The 14,197-nt window shown below is 39.7% G+C and overlaps 1 protein-coding gene across 8 annotated transcripts in view; it reads right to left on the bottom strand.

Annotated features, from left to right (window-relative positions):
• Positions 1-14,197, bottom strand: part of syt1a (synaptotagmin Ia) — a 193,138-nt gene that overhangs the window by 58,741 nt on the left and 120,200 nt on the right. For 2 of the 8 annotated variants that reach the window (XM_038739000.1, XM_038739002.1), the window contains exon 4: positions 10,554-10,642. The exons of the other annotated variants lie outside the window; for them this stretch is intronic. The gene's annotated coding sequence lies outside the window, so the exon portion shown is untranslated. The remainder of the gene's footprint in view (positions 1-10,553; positions 10,643-14,197) is intronic. 8 annotated transcript variants of the gene reach the window in all.

Genomic DNA, 14,197 nt, shown 5'->3' with positions numbered 1-14,197 from the left:
AAGCGACCCAAAGGAGGAGGTGAAAGGTTTGCTTTACCTAAGTGCTGTTTTTGGGCATCGTAAAACTTCCCACCTTTGTTAGCAGCCAAGATAAGAATCGGTGCCTGACTGTTTAAAATGACAAATTAACACTAACCAGAAATTAGCTTTCTCCTGAACAGCCTATCAGAACTCTTTTTGAAAGAGGGCAGGAAACCCTAAACTTCCCCCCACACACGTAACCATGGCAACTGACCTTCCTCTTTGTTTAATTACCTCACATCAAATGATATTCTCCTCTTCACACCCAGACGTGAATTGATAAGAAACTCCAGAGAGCCGGAGAAAGGACACAGTCCACATTCCTTTGTGTGAACAAAGGAATACCGTCTCCTCAAAACTCAAAGCACTACCTTAAAAATAATCGTATCTCCACTCCATTTGAGTAGTTATATTATTGTGTTGTTGTTGTTAATTTCGTAGTGTTTTAATTTTCAGCAATGATTCCTGACATTCGTTGAAGTGATGTTTTTAACTAATGCTTTATTTCCAGCTCCTTCTGACTTCTTATACTTAGAAATGATATATATACCGAAATGTTATCCTGTGTTAAATAATTAATTTCCCCAGCTCCTGAGCAAATGATTGTTTAAAGAAATAATCATTTGCTATCTTCAGTCTCCTCATAGAACCAGAGTTCCCCCAAGAGGACAAAATAAGTATTACATGCCATCGTTCTGAAACGCCGTTTTAATGTATAAATGTCACTCTGTATTTATCCGTTCGTAATCTGATGTCATGTTCGTGCAACTTGCTTATATTCTCCAAGTAAGAATGTGTAACAGCCAATATTATCCAGGAAGCTAGTTAAGTTCCTTTCATCTGATGTGATTCCTATGAAATGCTAACCATTTTAATGTTTAACTACTGACAATAACTTAATAGTTTCCTTCTTATCAAATACTTAAAACCAAGAACGGTATAACCGTTTGACATTCAAGGTTTGATTGTGGGAAGATATCTGATTACAATACGCGCAAATAGGTTTTAGAATAGACATATTACAAGTTAAAAGACCGGAAACAAAAAACAAGCCCCCTGGGAACACGCCCCAACAAACAAAAGCAGTGACACGCGCTCGCTCTCTCTTGGCTCTTCCCTTGTACTTCGGCACGTGCTCAGCGTGCTCCGTCTTTCAGCAACGCCCTGAGAAGTCCGGCCCGGCTTGCCGCGAAAACTCTTTTGTTCTTTTCAAGCCACACACGCGAAGCGCCGTGACCTCGGCTTTTCGCTCATTTCCACCAGCTTACTTGTTTTTTTAATTTTGTTTTGTTTGTTAAAAGTTATCAGACCGTTAAGTTACACAATTTTAATTCAAGAACGACCGAGTTCTTTTAAGCTTTATTCTGTCGAGCTAACTTACACCGCTCCCACCGTAGCCCGGACCCAGCCACGTGGGCCCGTCTTGCCAGCAGTAACCCAAAGGACATCCAAATCAGAACAGAGCCTAACTGCCAGGCCGAGGACGGACGCCACTGTAGTGTTTTTCTTCATTCAGACACGGAGAACCCCCAGAAAATTCCCTAGCAGAAAGCCAGGAATCGGGCAGCTAGCGTGGGGACTCGTGCAACAGGCCAACGACACCCAGTAAGGCTAAAACCCGGCATTCTGTGATCAGGGATGTCCAATAGTCTGTTAATCCGTTATCTTTAATCCTTAAAACTCATATCCAAAGTTAACTGAGTTATTATCATGTAACTGCTTTCATTAGTTTTCTATGAATTCTCCCCACAAGAGAACCCAATTTACATTGAACTCCACAACATTCTCAGTGTTTGCCCCATGTTTGTTTAGCCATTGTTTATTTCTTTGATGTATATTTAACCGCATTTATTTCACCTTAGTTATCTAATAAATTTCACCGTAATCACAGGAACTGCATGTGTGTATTGCTTAAACTACAAGTCCCTGTCACGGAGAACTTACTCCTTCTATATGAGATTGACTGATTGATTTAAGATAATTGAGTGATTATTAACTAACTGATCACTAGTGAAAAATTGTATATTTATTAAAACATTACCCAGAGATCCGGAGACTCTGGGCGAACTGAATCTCCGGTGGTGCCCTTTTATCGAGGGATTATGAATTAATATTTCTAAATATTAATTTTATTTAAAAAATCATATGTAGGCCTGCTACAACTTACAAACATGCATTAGGCGCTACAGCAAAATTAATAAGTCATTATGACCTTTTGATTTAATATTTCTTTAATGTAGCTGAGGCTAGTAAAGTAAATTAGGGATGTAAGCTAGCTAGTTTTGTGGAGCGGTTGCCATGATGTCTCCAACTGATGTTATATTATATATAACATCAATATATATATATATATATGGTTTATATATAAAATTCATACAGATTGTTCATAAAGTGAAGAAACATAAATAAAAGTTTTTTCCTGGACAATATGTGTGTCACTTTACTTAAAGCAAACAAATATGTGTTATAAGTACTTACTATTATTTTATGTGGTATTATGTCCACCTATAATTTATCATACAGGGACGGACATTTTAACACTTTACTTATAACAAAAAAAGACATGCTATATAACATTAAACATTACTATAAGCTATTATTCCATTTTATATCACTACTTCTAAATTGTAACTAAAGTGTATTTATAACGAGGTAGAGTCGATGGTTATAATGTACGGAAAATGGGATATATTTATACTGTAAAAATCTTCTGGTCTTCCAAGAACGTAAATGCGATGATCATTTCTAGATTTTCATCTAGATTTTTCAGGTTTGAGCTGCCATCTTGCACAAAGTTGTGATTTTTTGGCTCCGCCAGCTCAGTTACGCAACACTTTAGATTATTTCTGCCTCCAGAGAAGCTCTGCCATGGAATTTGTCTAAGTGAACTCCAATCTGTGTACTTTGCAGAGAACTGCATCTGACACACCACCCTGTCAGAGTGGATCAGGCCCAGTCTCAAAACCCCATACACATCCAATTTCACCGCACATCTTAATTCCAAGTGGGCTGTTGAAATCTCCCCAAATATAAACCTCTCTGTCATAGCTTCTCATGACTCACTCATGCCTTCTGACTTCTCCAACAACCCCTTTTTCCTTTTTTATAGCCGCAGACTTTTTAACTATTATTATTTTTATTTTTTTACAAAAAACAAGGGTGAAGATAATACATAGATTCAAGTGAGATGTTTTCTCTTTCAGATGCAGTGCAAAAGTGTTCACAGATGACTATGACTAAAGCTATGAGATGACAAACAGATGCTCCGAACACTTTTGCCTTTTGTCTACATTTTCAAATTCAGAACAGAACTATCACACTGTAAAAGTCAACGGGCTGTTCATTAAAAGGGCAAGATTTTTACTGCACAATCAACAATGTTAGTGAATATCAATGAAACTCAACTGCTGTATCTACACGTGGTAAAGTTTCTAGATTTCCAAACTTACCTTCTTTATGCTCTGAAGCAAAACACCCATTTCCATTTGAACACGTGTTCTTCCTTACCACATATACTACCCATAAAAGACATTTAGGCCAAATATAATTTTCTAAGCCTGAAAAGAGATATCACCATTACTGTGTGCTTCATAATGACATTTTCTTGAGGTGTTTCTGTTGAATTTCAGCTCTAATTAAAAATAACAATAAATTAAAAGTTCTATCAGAATTTAAGAGACACAAAATGTGGGGGAAAAGCAGAAGACAAGATCATTAAGGTGTGCATCCAGTGATGATGCTTGAATCAGCAGTAGCAATGCAATTCCGATTGAGTCTGATTTAACAGTTCAGACTGTGGTGTTTTGCTGGAAGAGTGCCACCTGAGGGAGATAAACACAGCTGCAGAAACAGAGTGACAGGGCTGGAGGGTTTAATGCAATAACGAGGAAGGAGGCGGCCACACGAAGAAGATAGAGCTGTCCTTTTCTCTAGTCTGTCTCGTGTTCAGGTCAGATTGCACAGGGCTGAAACTGGACTTGTACTGAGGCTGAAGACAGGCCCGCGAACTGAAACATGCCTCTGAGAGCAATTAGGAGGCCAATTTCTTTCTTCTTATGGAGGATGGTGTGTCAGGGCTTGCCATCTCCAGTGTGCAATCCTTTCTGACATCCGTCCCCAGCAACAACCCATACTGATGCTTTTCATTTCCCCCATCCTGTTTGTTGGCCAGCTGGAAAAACTCAACATCACAAAGAGGAAGCTCACAGGGGCTGCAAATCCACAAGTATCAATGCTTGTTTAGCAGTTCCCAATACTAAGGTGTACTGAGTAGAAAATGATGCGTAAGCAAAATCAGTCAAATGTCTTTAGCTGCTTACCACCCTGTCAGTTTTGGCCTGATTTTTTAAAATGTCTTATTAAAATCGAGATACTTGGAAATTTAAATTAGCCTTTTAATTAACTGAGCATGACTGCCATTTGGTAATTTAAATTATGTGGGGTGACAATGTGAGGCGAGATGTGCTGCTGTGATAATTCTTATTTTTGGTAAACAGCAGGAGATTTGGGAGGTGGAGCTGCATTGGAGGGATATTTTCCCAGAGAGACGTCTCAGCAGAGAGCCAGCTTGGAACGAGCAGAATGCCAGTCGGCCTCCACTGGGCACCAGCAAACAGTTGTGTCATTCAATTGCAGCCCAATCCAATCAAACAGAGAAGAGGCCGGAGGACTGCCGCCACACCGAGCCAAACTCCAGTGGAGGTCAAAGCACACAAAAGCACGCTGTCCAAATCCTCACTGCTGGTCCCCCTCTGACAGGATTCTTGTAGCTACAGCGAGGGGCTGAAAAGAGCCATGTTTTCAAAAACATATAATAGACACAAAGCACGACGATAAACAACACAATACTTAATTTAATACTACAAGGAGTCTCTTTATACTGCGTGCACAATCATTAGACAAATTGTATTTCTCAGGATTCATTTTATTGTTGAACAAACACAATGCTCTCCGTCAATCCAAAATACAATTGAACCTCAAACCTGAATGCTTATCTAAGAAAAAGTGAGTTTTGTCTTGCTCATAAGAATATATGAGTGTGCAGAATTATTAGGCAACTAAATTCCAAAAATAATTTCAATCAAATTATTTCCAATTTACTTCCCTCCCAAATGCTGTTCAAAGAGGTGTACTGTCTTCCTTGACTATAAATCTCACGTTTGAGAAAGTCCCACAAGTTCTCAATATGATTCAAGTCAAATGAGGAAGGAGGTCAGGTTATTATTTTGGCACTTGCTGGTGAGCCAAGCAGTGGAATACTTGGATGCATGTGATGGAGCATTGTCTTGCATAAAGATCATGGCCTTCTTGAATGCTGAGAACTTCTTCCTGTACCGCTACCTGAAGAAAGTATCTTCAAGAAACTGGCAGTAGGTTTTGGAGTTGAGTTTCAGTCCATCTTTAACCTGAAAAGGTCCAACTATCTAATCCTTAATGATAGCAGCCCACACCTGTACCCCTCCACCACTTTGCTGTCGCATGAGTCAAAGTGATCCAGCCACGAGCCCATTTATCTGCTCCATCAAGATCTCACTTCACCTTTTCATAAAATCTATAAAAAAAAAAAATCTGTCATACAGTATTTCTATGCCCAATCTTGTTACTTCAACTTGGGAATCTTCAGTTTTGGTCGTGTTTAAGCTTTCCTGACCTTGGCCATGTGTGAGCATTTGGCGCCTTGTACTTCCGGACACTCCAGGTAGGTTGCAACTCTGGTATATGGTGGCACTGGAGGATAATGGGTTCCGGGTTTCTTCACGCTTAATGGTTTGGAGGATGGAGTTGGAAAATGTGCATAGAAATAATCATTCAATCAGAATACTTACTCGCCTAATAATTGTGCACGTAGTATACATACTTTCACACATTTAAATCTTTTTTTTTTTTTTTAAAGACTTGCACAAGCATCCTGAATTCAGTACTCCAAGACAGTGAGACATTCTTTATAATCACACAGTTTCATGAGTCCCCAGAGTCTGTCTTAATGTCCCCAGTGTTTATTCTTAACTTAGCAAAACTGTCTTTTCATATTAAACACCCTGAACTTAGAAATTATCTGCAAGACAGACTTCAGTTAGAAAAACTGAAAAACTGCCACAGTACAAAACATTCATAAAATGGTGACTGTACTTGTTTCAAAAGGATTAAAAGGATCGTAGGCCTATATTGAGCAGGTGAAGAGCAGGCAGAGTGAAAACTGATGTGTGCCGAACCGGGTTGGTGGCTGTTGTACAGAGCAGGGGGAACCGTAGCAGTGAGTCTGATCCGAGCAGGTCCAGAGCAGAATCTGGGAATAGTTTAGCCGGGCGGTGGTCCAGGCGGAGAGCGCACGGGATGAGCGGTGTTTCCGGTAGCGGAACTAACACATTTTATGCAAAATTCACTTTTAATTTCAATTATAGCGACAAAATGCTCTTCTTCTACAATCGGCATAATATAAGTAGGTTTATTTAAATGCGTTCATTGTGTTGCTGTTTGTTTCCAGCCAACAATTTGATACTGATTAATTTTAAAATGTAGGAAATTTGACTGTTTTGATGTGTAATGAAATTAAGCAACTGTAAAAATCAATAAACACCATAACTTCCACACTACTGCTGTCATCACTCTGTTTAAAGTGCTCCCACACAGCTGAGGGCTTCATTTCGTTTTCTTTACTGAAACTCCCACAGTTGCCTGGACTCACTGGGGAACGCCACCATCAGCAGAACTTTAAATGTATAACCTGATATGAAAATAACAGATCCAATGTCTCCTAATATATGTTTCTCTGACATAATTAATAATGAATATGCATTATAGGTAATAGCTACACTATTTAACAGTGTCAGTGTTTGACCACATGCTGTAAAATGGGAGAGCCATAAACATAACTTCCATGTCTTTAATGCTTCTTTGCAGTAACAGCCATAATGGCAGTAAGTAACGAGAGGCCGAGCTTTAAAGGGCTTTTATAACAAGCACATTCAAATCCTTGTACCTGCACTAAACCACGCTGAAGCATTATGGAATCAGTAAATGATAACAACATTTGCTGTAATAAAAATAGCTATTATTCTGCTGAGAAAGACAGCAAAAGTAGAGTTGGTTGCTAAATAACACATCAGAGGTTGTATGAATAGAAACTTTTGGTTACACATATACTGTACAATATTTACAGCCAACTATTTATAGTTTATGTTTTCGCCACAGGTTTTTCTCATTCATTACAGTAGTTTCAGAGGTATTTCTCTAATATTTTAAGCAAAAAGACAGCCTCTATCCCCCTGCCGCAGTCTGAATCTCAGACTACAGTTCTCTTTTGTCCTCTCCCTCTCAACTCTCTGTGTGTGCAGCCGGATGGAGCAGTGATTATTACCTCACACTGTGATTGGACCTGCCCGGCTCCACCAGGGGGACCCAAATACTGTAGGCATGGGCCTGGCCTCTCTGACTAAGCCCCTGTGACCTTGGAGAGAGGTGAAGCGCCCTCAAAGCCCACGGAATGAACAATATGAGGCAGGGAGAGAGCCGGGCATACAAACAGTCCATTACCATCCACAATACCTTACAGCTCTACCATCTCCTTTCATTTTATCATGCAAGGGAGGAGGAATCTCTCTCCCTGTGCCTCTGCAATCTGGTCAAAGGGAAAGAGACCAGATACATGAATAAAGGGACTGGTTTGCTCCAGGTGGAGCTGAAATTGGTCTATTACGGGGCTCCATTTGAGTGTGGGAGAGAGTGGCAAGGCCAAGCACTGAGGGTTTTCCCTTTTGCCTTCTTCTGTCTTTGCTCTTTGTAGTCTGGGTTCTATATGTTACGGAAAATATTGTGACCTCCAGGAATAAAGTAAAAGTGAAACTTTTAAGTGCATTTGTAGCAATTAAATATGGAGACATTTAAAATCTAACTGCCGTATGTAGCTGTACGATCTAGTATCTTATCCATCTTTTAATAGCCTCCTTTAGAACTCCTGCCATGTAGGACAACGCCACGTTTTATCCCTATTCAGTTCAATAACTTAAGTGGAAAATAGGAATGGAGCCGGCATGATTAGCTGAAATTGAATATACGAAATTACTGCTAATAGTACATTCAGCTATGACATGCCATGATTATGGAGATGGATCACCTCCTATATAGAGCAAAAATGTATTTTATTATTACACTACAAGAATTGCAGCTGCAGTATAAAGGCATAGTTCATCCAGCTTTTTCTTCACTTTTTTTACACTTGGTAAACCACAACAGAGAAATTGTCATAATGACTAATCAGAGACGTACTTTATCTAATCGCACAAAAGTGGACTGATTTGTTTTCACCATTTTCCATCTGCGATGTGTGAGTGGATAAGGTGAATGAGGGGGCTTAGTAGCAGAATGATTATATAAGACTAAAGACTTTCTTTGAGGTATTATCTATGAACAAAAGACTTTCAACTGATGTGAAGTAAGCCTGGCCTGGCATAAGCCATCTCTGGTAATGCTGAGGACCATACAATCAGGCAGCATTGTAGTTGGAGTGGGACCCTCTCCTGCGTGATCATTAGGCAAATGGAGATGCAGCGTCAGAGAGCATGCAGTTATTTGCTGGGATTTTTCAACGTTCCACAGATTTAGAAAAAGTGACTATATCATCTTCGCTGCTGTGTAATCATCTTTGAAATGCAAAGAATTTTGCTCCGTCTCCCTTGGACGACAACTACACTGTGTTATTGTAATCTACTTGGATACACAAAAACAGTGTGCTGCTGTATGAGAGAAAGCATATTAAACAAACTACGGTAAATATGTGAACTCTCTAACTTTCTGAAGCCGAGCAAGAAAGAGCAGAGCAAGATCGAGGTCAACCTCTCAACTTCAACACATCTCCTATAATATAAGGGCCATTCTCTATAATGGCTGCACTGAGGTAAACAGAATTAATCAAGATTACTGAATAGCTTGAAGTCAGTTCACTGTAGGGAGGGAGAGAGAAAGGCTGATACTCAGCATTGGTTGTGAGCTTAGCGCAGCACAGATAAATAGCTGATTTATAGGAGCCATTAATAGTGAGGGGCAGCCCAGACATCTCATTACACAAGTTAGATTGTTTATGGTTGGTAAAGAAGCTGTGCTGCCGCTGTTATGAATGGGGATATTCAATCATAAGTCCTGCTTTATATAAAAGGCCAAACAAACGCAAATAATGAAAACCTGAACAGATCATTTGGAGAGAAAATAAGGAAATATTGCAAAAGGGGCAGTGTTCCATCACTCTATGACTTGGCTTAAGATGCACTGCCTCAAAATACCCACCCCCATGTTTGATCATGTTTATTGTCTTCAGCCATCTGCAGCTGATAACCCTTGACTGAACAAGCTGTTAGTTATCCCATGAGGGAGTGTGGAGAAATATCTGCACTTGTTCAGAAATTACTTTCCTTTAAGAAGGCACTACTGTGGGTGATCCTCAAAACAGTTCTAGCGGGGGCCAGAAGGTGACAAAGAGTCAAAAATCTGCTCAGATGTCAGAAATGATATCTTGATTTCTTTAAATTAGAAGTAGAAGCAGCTTGTGGGGTGACATTTGCTCCTGAGGCACAGTCACTCGGTGATTCACTGTTGCAGTGCTTCAGATTCTGCAGGAAACAGTAAACTTATGACCCTGTGCAACTGAATCTAACCCTTCTGATTTTAACATGTGGGGGAAAATATACAGCAGCCAAGACAAGGGAAACATTTTAAAAAGAGAATACCTAATAGGGAAATAGCATCAAAAGGTTTGAAACTGCTCCTTTCAGCTCCAGCAGAATGTGTTCCTCTGACATTTAAGGGAATTATGTGGTGTTAGGAAAAATGACAACCGCTTTGTCTCTGTTAAATAGCTTAGCCAAGACACGGAGAACAATTTTGTGTAGCTCTTACACGAGCTTTGAAAACACAAAAGGAAAGCTTTGCTTGTCTACTGACACTTGAGTGCACCACTTGCCAGGGTTAAAAATTTGTGAAAGTGTTGCCACGACTTGGGGCTCATCATTTCCCTCTTGCCTCATTGATGTCAGGTATACATAAACAGGCTGCAGTGGCTTTGAGTTCTGAGAAGTGACTTCAGAATAAAACATTATTACTAAAAAGAACACACAGCATGACTTAATTTGTTGTCATGACATGCTACTAATGTCAAACTATCACTAGGCTGCTGGAGAGCCTCTGAAATCTCAAGAAATAACTGAGGAAGCCCTTCTGAAACTGACCTTTGTATTTTGTACAAAAAAAATGCTATACTACATACAGTACATGTTATTTAATAAAAATGCATACAAACATCTGAATATTATAAGCAGGAATTTCTCCAGTAAAAGCTGTCATCTTCAGATATTATGGTCAGCCACTAAGTTTTATACAAACTGAAATTTCCTTAATGTCTATCTAATTGGACTAATCTCAGCATCCTCCAGCTCCCTCCAGATGTCTGATGGTTACTCCATAAATCTCCGCCTAAATTGGCTCGATTTTTCTTGTGAATCAGGGTGTGTTTGTGTGTGTGTGGAGGGATGCCCTGTTCTGACCTTCAGCTGTGGGCCAACAGTCCAAAGTGATCAGGCAAAGGGAATCCAACTGTCAGTCCCTACTTCGTCCACTGTCAGGTGTTGACAACCTGCATAAACATCGAGTGAGAAACGTGGCTCACCTGAGGGGCAAAAGCCAGGATGAATGATCTGAAGAGTCACTCAACAAGGCTAAATCAGGGATATGAATGTGAAGGCGAAAACACTCGAGGGACATTTACATACAGGAGGTTTACTCTTTCTCTCTCTTTAAAAAAAAAGAAGCTGTGTCATGAAACTTCACATTTTAGTGGCTGGAGGCTAGATGGAGCTGTGGCCCCACCAAGAAATTTTATTAAACAGCTAGAATGGGCGAGTTGACATTGCTAACACCAGATATATTTACTTAAGTAAACTGTTATTAAGTTTGCATCATTTCATCATCAACTGACCTCGTCAAGAGGAACCACAAACTAGTGAATCATCGGGAGAGAGTGTAGAGTGGTGGGTTGTCCACCTGTGACATGCTACATTAGCTACTCTGGGGGAGCTCACTTGTGGTACTGCTGTTATGCTGCTAGCACTGTTAGCTGAGTCGTATTTGAATCGAAAATGTTAAAAAGCAATTGAGGTCACCTTTTTTGTAACCCCTGTTCTGTGATAATATTAGTGAGAAACTGCCATCGCTCATATTAAAGAAACTTGGTGTAGCTACCTTAAGCAAGGCAGACGGAAACATTTGGCAAAACTTTATTGGGGTTGGGCAGGAATGAAAAACTATGGCTCTGTTCGAAACAGAAGGCAGACAGGTGCCGCATGAGGCGTCACTTTCAAATGAAGGCATTTCTATAAACACTGGTTTTGAACAGACATTTAGGGCAGCATTTACAGCAACGTGTGACGTCAGCAAACTGTCTTGCGTCTCTTACGGCTGTCGGTCACTAGCCTTAGCGTCCTAGCTAGATATTGAAAAGGCAAATGGATAACACAGAAGCCTCAGAAATCACACTAACCCAACATGGTTGGTTACATTCACGGGCTAATATGATAATTCAGTGTTGAGTTTTCGTGCTAGTGCTCAAAAAATCTACTAAAACTTTTAAAAACTTATATTCTTTAGACAAATTTCAGCTTATTTGTCCACCATCTTGTCCATTTCTCGTGAGCCACCGCTACCGCGTGCAGATTTATGGGTAATAGGCGACATCGAGTCAGCAGCGATAGTGCCTTCATCTTAAAAGACAGGAAAAGATCGTTCAATCCGTTTCGAACAACACTCGATGTCTTGCTGCCCTGTTAGACACTTTCTGAGACAGCATTTTTACTTGTTTCAAACAGCCTATGTGGACCTGGGTTAGCTTGGTGGCTGTTAGCAGCTAACACTATTAGCTTGGTCAGCTAATAATGTAGTGATAGTTTTATGGTGACAGCAAATATCCTCTCTCAAAGTCTACTCTATGGTGAGGGGAGAAGAGTTAAGAGTAGGCTAAGTGACAAACACATGCTAGCATCTAGTGACCAAGGTGTTAGCTTGCTCTTTTGGTCGGTTAAGCTCGGCACTTGGGTTAGCAGTCAGGAGAGACACAGATGCTTTCTGAGAAAAGAGTTAAGAGGTATTTTAATGAATAGTGTTGCTTTATCCCACATTTAAAGGGAAGGCGTGTGGCTCCTCCTTGATGTGAGCTTCAAAAGAAATGATATGGAGGCTTCTGAAGATAATGCTGAGAAAGCGTTACCTCATACTGAGACGGCAACATTTTAATTAAATATGAACATCATCATCAAACTTTTTGGCTTGTGGGTTGATAGTGTCTGAGAGCAAAATGCAATTTTTACCTTCTCAAGTTGTTTTACTGGTATTTTTAAAGCCCCCAAAAGATAAACCCATCCACTTCACAGAATTTGTGTAGCAGAAATAGGTTTCTCCTTCATCCTACCTTTCTAGTTTATCATCTCATTACTCCTCACATTTATCTTGCACTTTAGGGTGTCCCAATTACTAGATATGCTTTTTCCTATATTGAAAATCCACTTTGTTATTTTTGTTAGATAAAGTTAGTGTATTTTTTTTTACCTTTTTAATTTCCTTAACAAAGTCTGATCCTGTTTGTAACAATAGAGCAATTGTGTGTGCAAACAGTGATCTTCATGCAAATTAATCGAATCCACTGTAAAGAGCAAGCCTATCTTGGATGACTGACACAAATATGATTGGTCTATTAGCCTATCAGTCATGCTATTAAGGTCTGCCATTATGAATCAGCCTTGATGGTTTGTTACTGAAGCATGTTGGGCTCATTAGCCACTACTGCTCTCAGCAGATCTGTCCAGATCCAAATCAATGAGCTACACTTTTTTAAAGGACTATAACAGCTGTGACCTTTGGAGCAACGAGGTCAACACACACACACACACACACACAGCCTATCTTTATGGGGATCTATCATTGACATAATGCATTCCCTAGCCCCTTACCCTAACCTTAATCATCACAATTACACACACACACACAGAAGGAGTGCTGCCCTCAAGGGATATCTCCGTCAGTACACAGAAAAACTTCATTATGGTGAAACAAATGTGTCCTCAGCAGGAAAAAAGCCTCAGCAGAAGGTGCTCTTTCACAAATGACTGGACAGTATTCAATTATACAGAAACTGACACTTATGCTCAGTCCACCAGTGGCTCAGGATGAGCCCCTTGATGTGTGTTGAAAGCCCAAACAAGCTCTAAAACTCGTTTGGTCTGTAAAATGTGCTTTTTATGGTTTTCCTGAGAAACAGTGTACAGCTCACAGAGCAGGTCTGTATTTTCTCAAAAACAGTTTGCCATGCCAGACATGATCCTATTTTGAATGGTCCTCTGTGGTAATAAGGTCATTTGTCTTGTGCAAAGGAGAGGGGATCTATAGTTGTCATACTCTGAGCTGGAGATAAATGTGAATGGCTAAGACTGTGCCAGTGAAAATAATTTATACAGTCAACCCTTTCCTCCCTCAGCTTGATTGTTAAAAAAAACAGCAAACTAAGTCTGGAAACTAAAAGCATAGAATTAAAACCACAGAACTGAACTTAGAGGTCTGTTATTCAGGCACTTTTGATCTTCCAGATAACGATGTACATTCATTTACATACAATTTAGTGCGTTCTTACCCTGTTTATATTGTCTAACTGTATCTACTGTCAGAATGCTGTTTCTATGCTGCTTTTTTGGAACAGGGTTCTCTTGAAAAAAAGAGATTTTAGGAAGCTTTCAAACCTAACCTGTTTGATTTAGTTCAAAAGAACTCTGGGTGCATTTGCCCATTTAGTTTGGTTCATTTAGGTGCTGTGAAAGCTGCCAATCAAACACAGAAGCGGACTAACCAACCACCCTAAGACTGCCTAAAAACGTGAATCTCTGATGGGGTTTGTTTGTGGTGTGAAAAAAAAAAAAGGCAGTTCACAGGATTTTATAATAGTAGATCCAGTAAATCCATTTGCTAATCATCAACTTTTTAAAAAAGCGATCTGTATTAGAAGTGATTATATTTATGATAATGACTTTGTAACCATGGTAACAATGAGTGCTGGAATTTTATCAATCAGAAAATGAAAAGGAGTTAATAGCGGCAGTGTCCAAGTCTATGTATGTTAACAATTCCTCATTAAAAAGTGGGTGAAAAG

This window comes from Micropterus salmoides, unplaced genomic scaffold, assembly GCF_014851395.1.
Source record: "Micropterus salmoides isolate LMB-PRFRI ecotype aquatic unplaced genomic scaffold, ASM1485139v1 Ms_hic_scaffold_23, whole genome shotgun sequence".
In the NCBI taxonomy this organism is placed as follows: Eukaryota; Metazoa; Chordata; class Actinopteri; order Centrarchiformes; family Centrarchidae; genus Micropterus; species Micropterus salmoides.
Note: the sequence above shows the minus strand (reverse complement) of the source record. Positions and strands in the feature narration are given on the sequence as shown.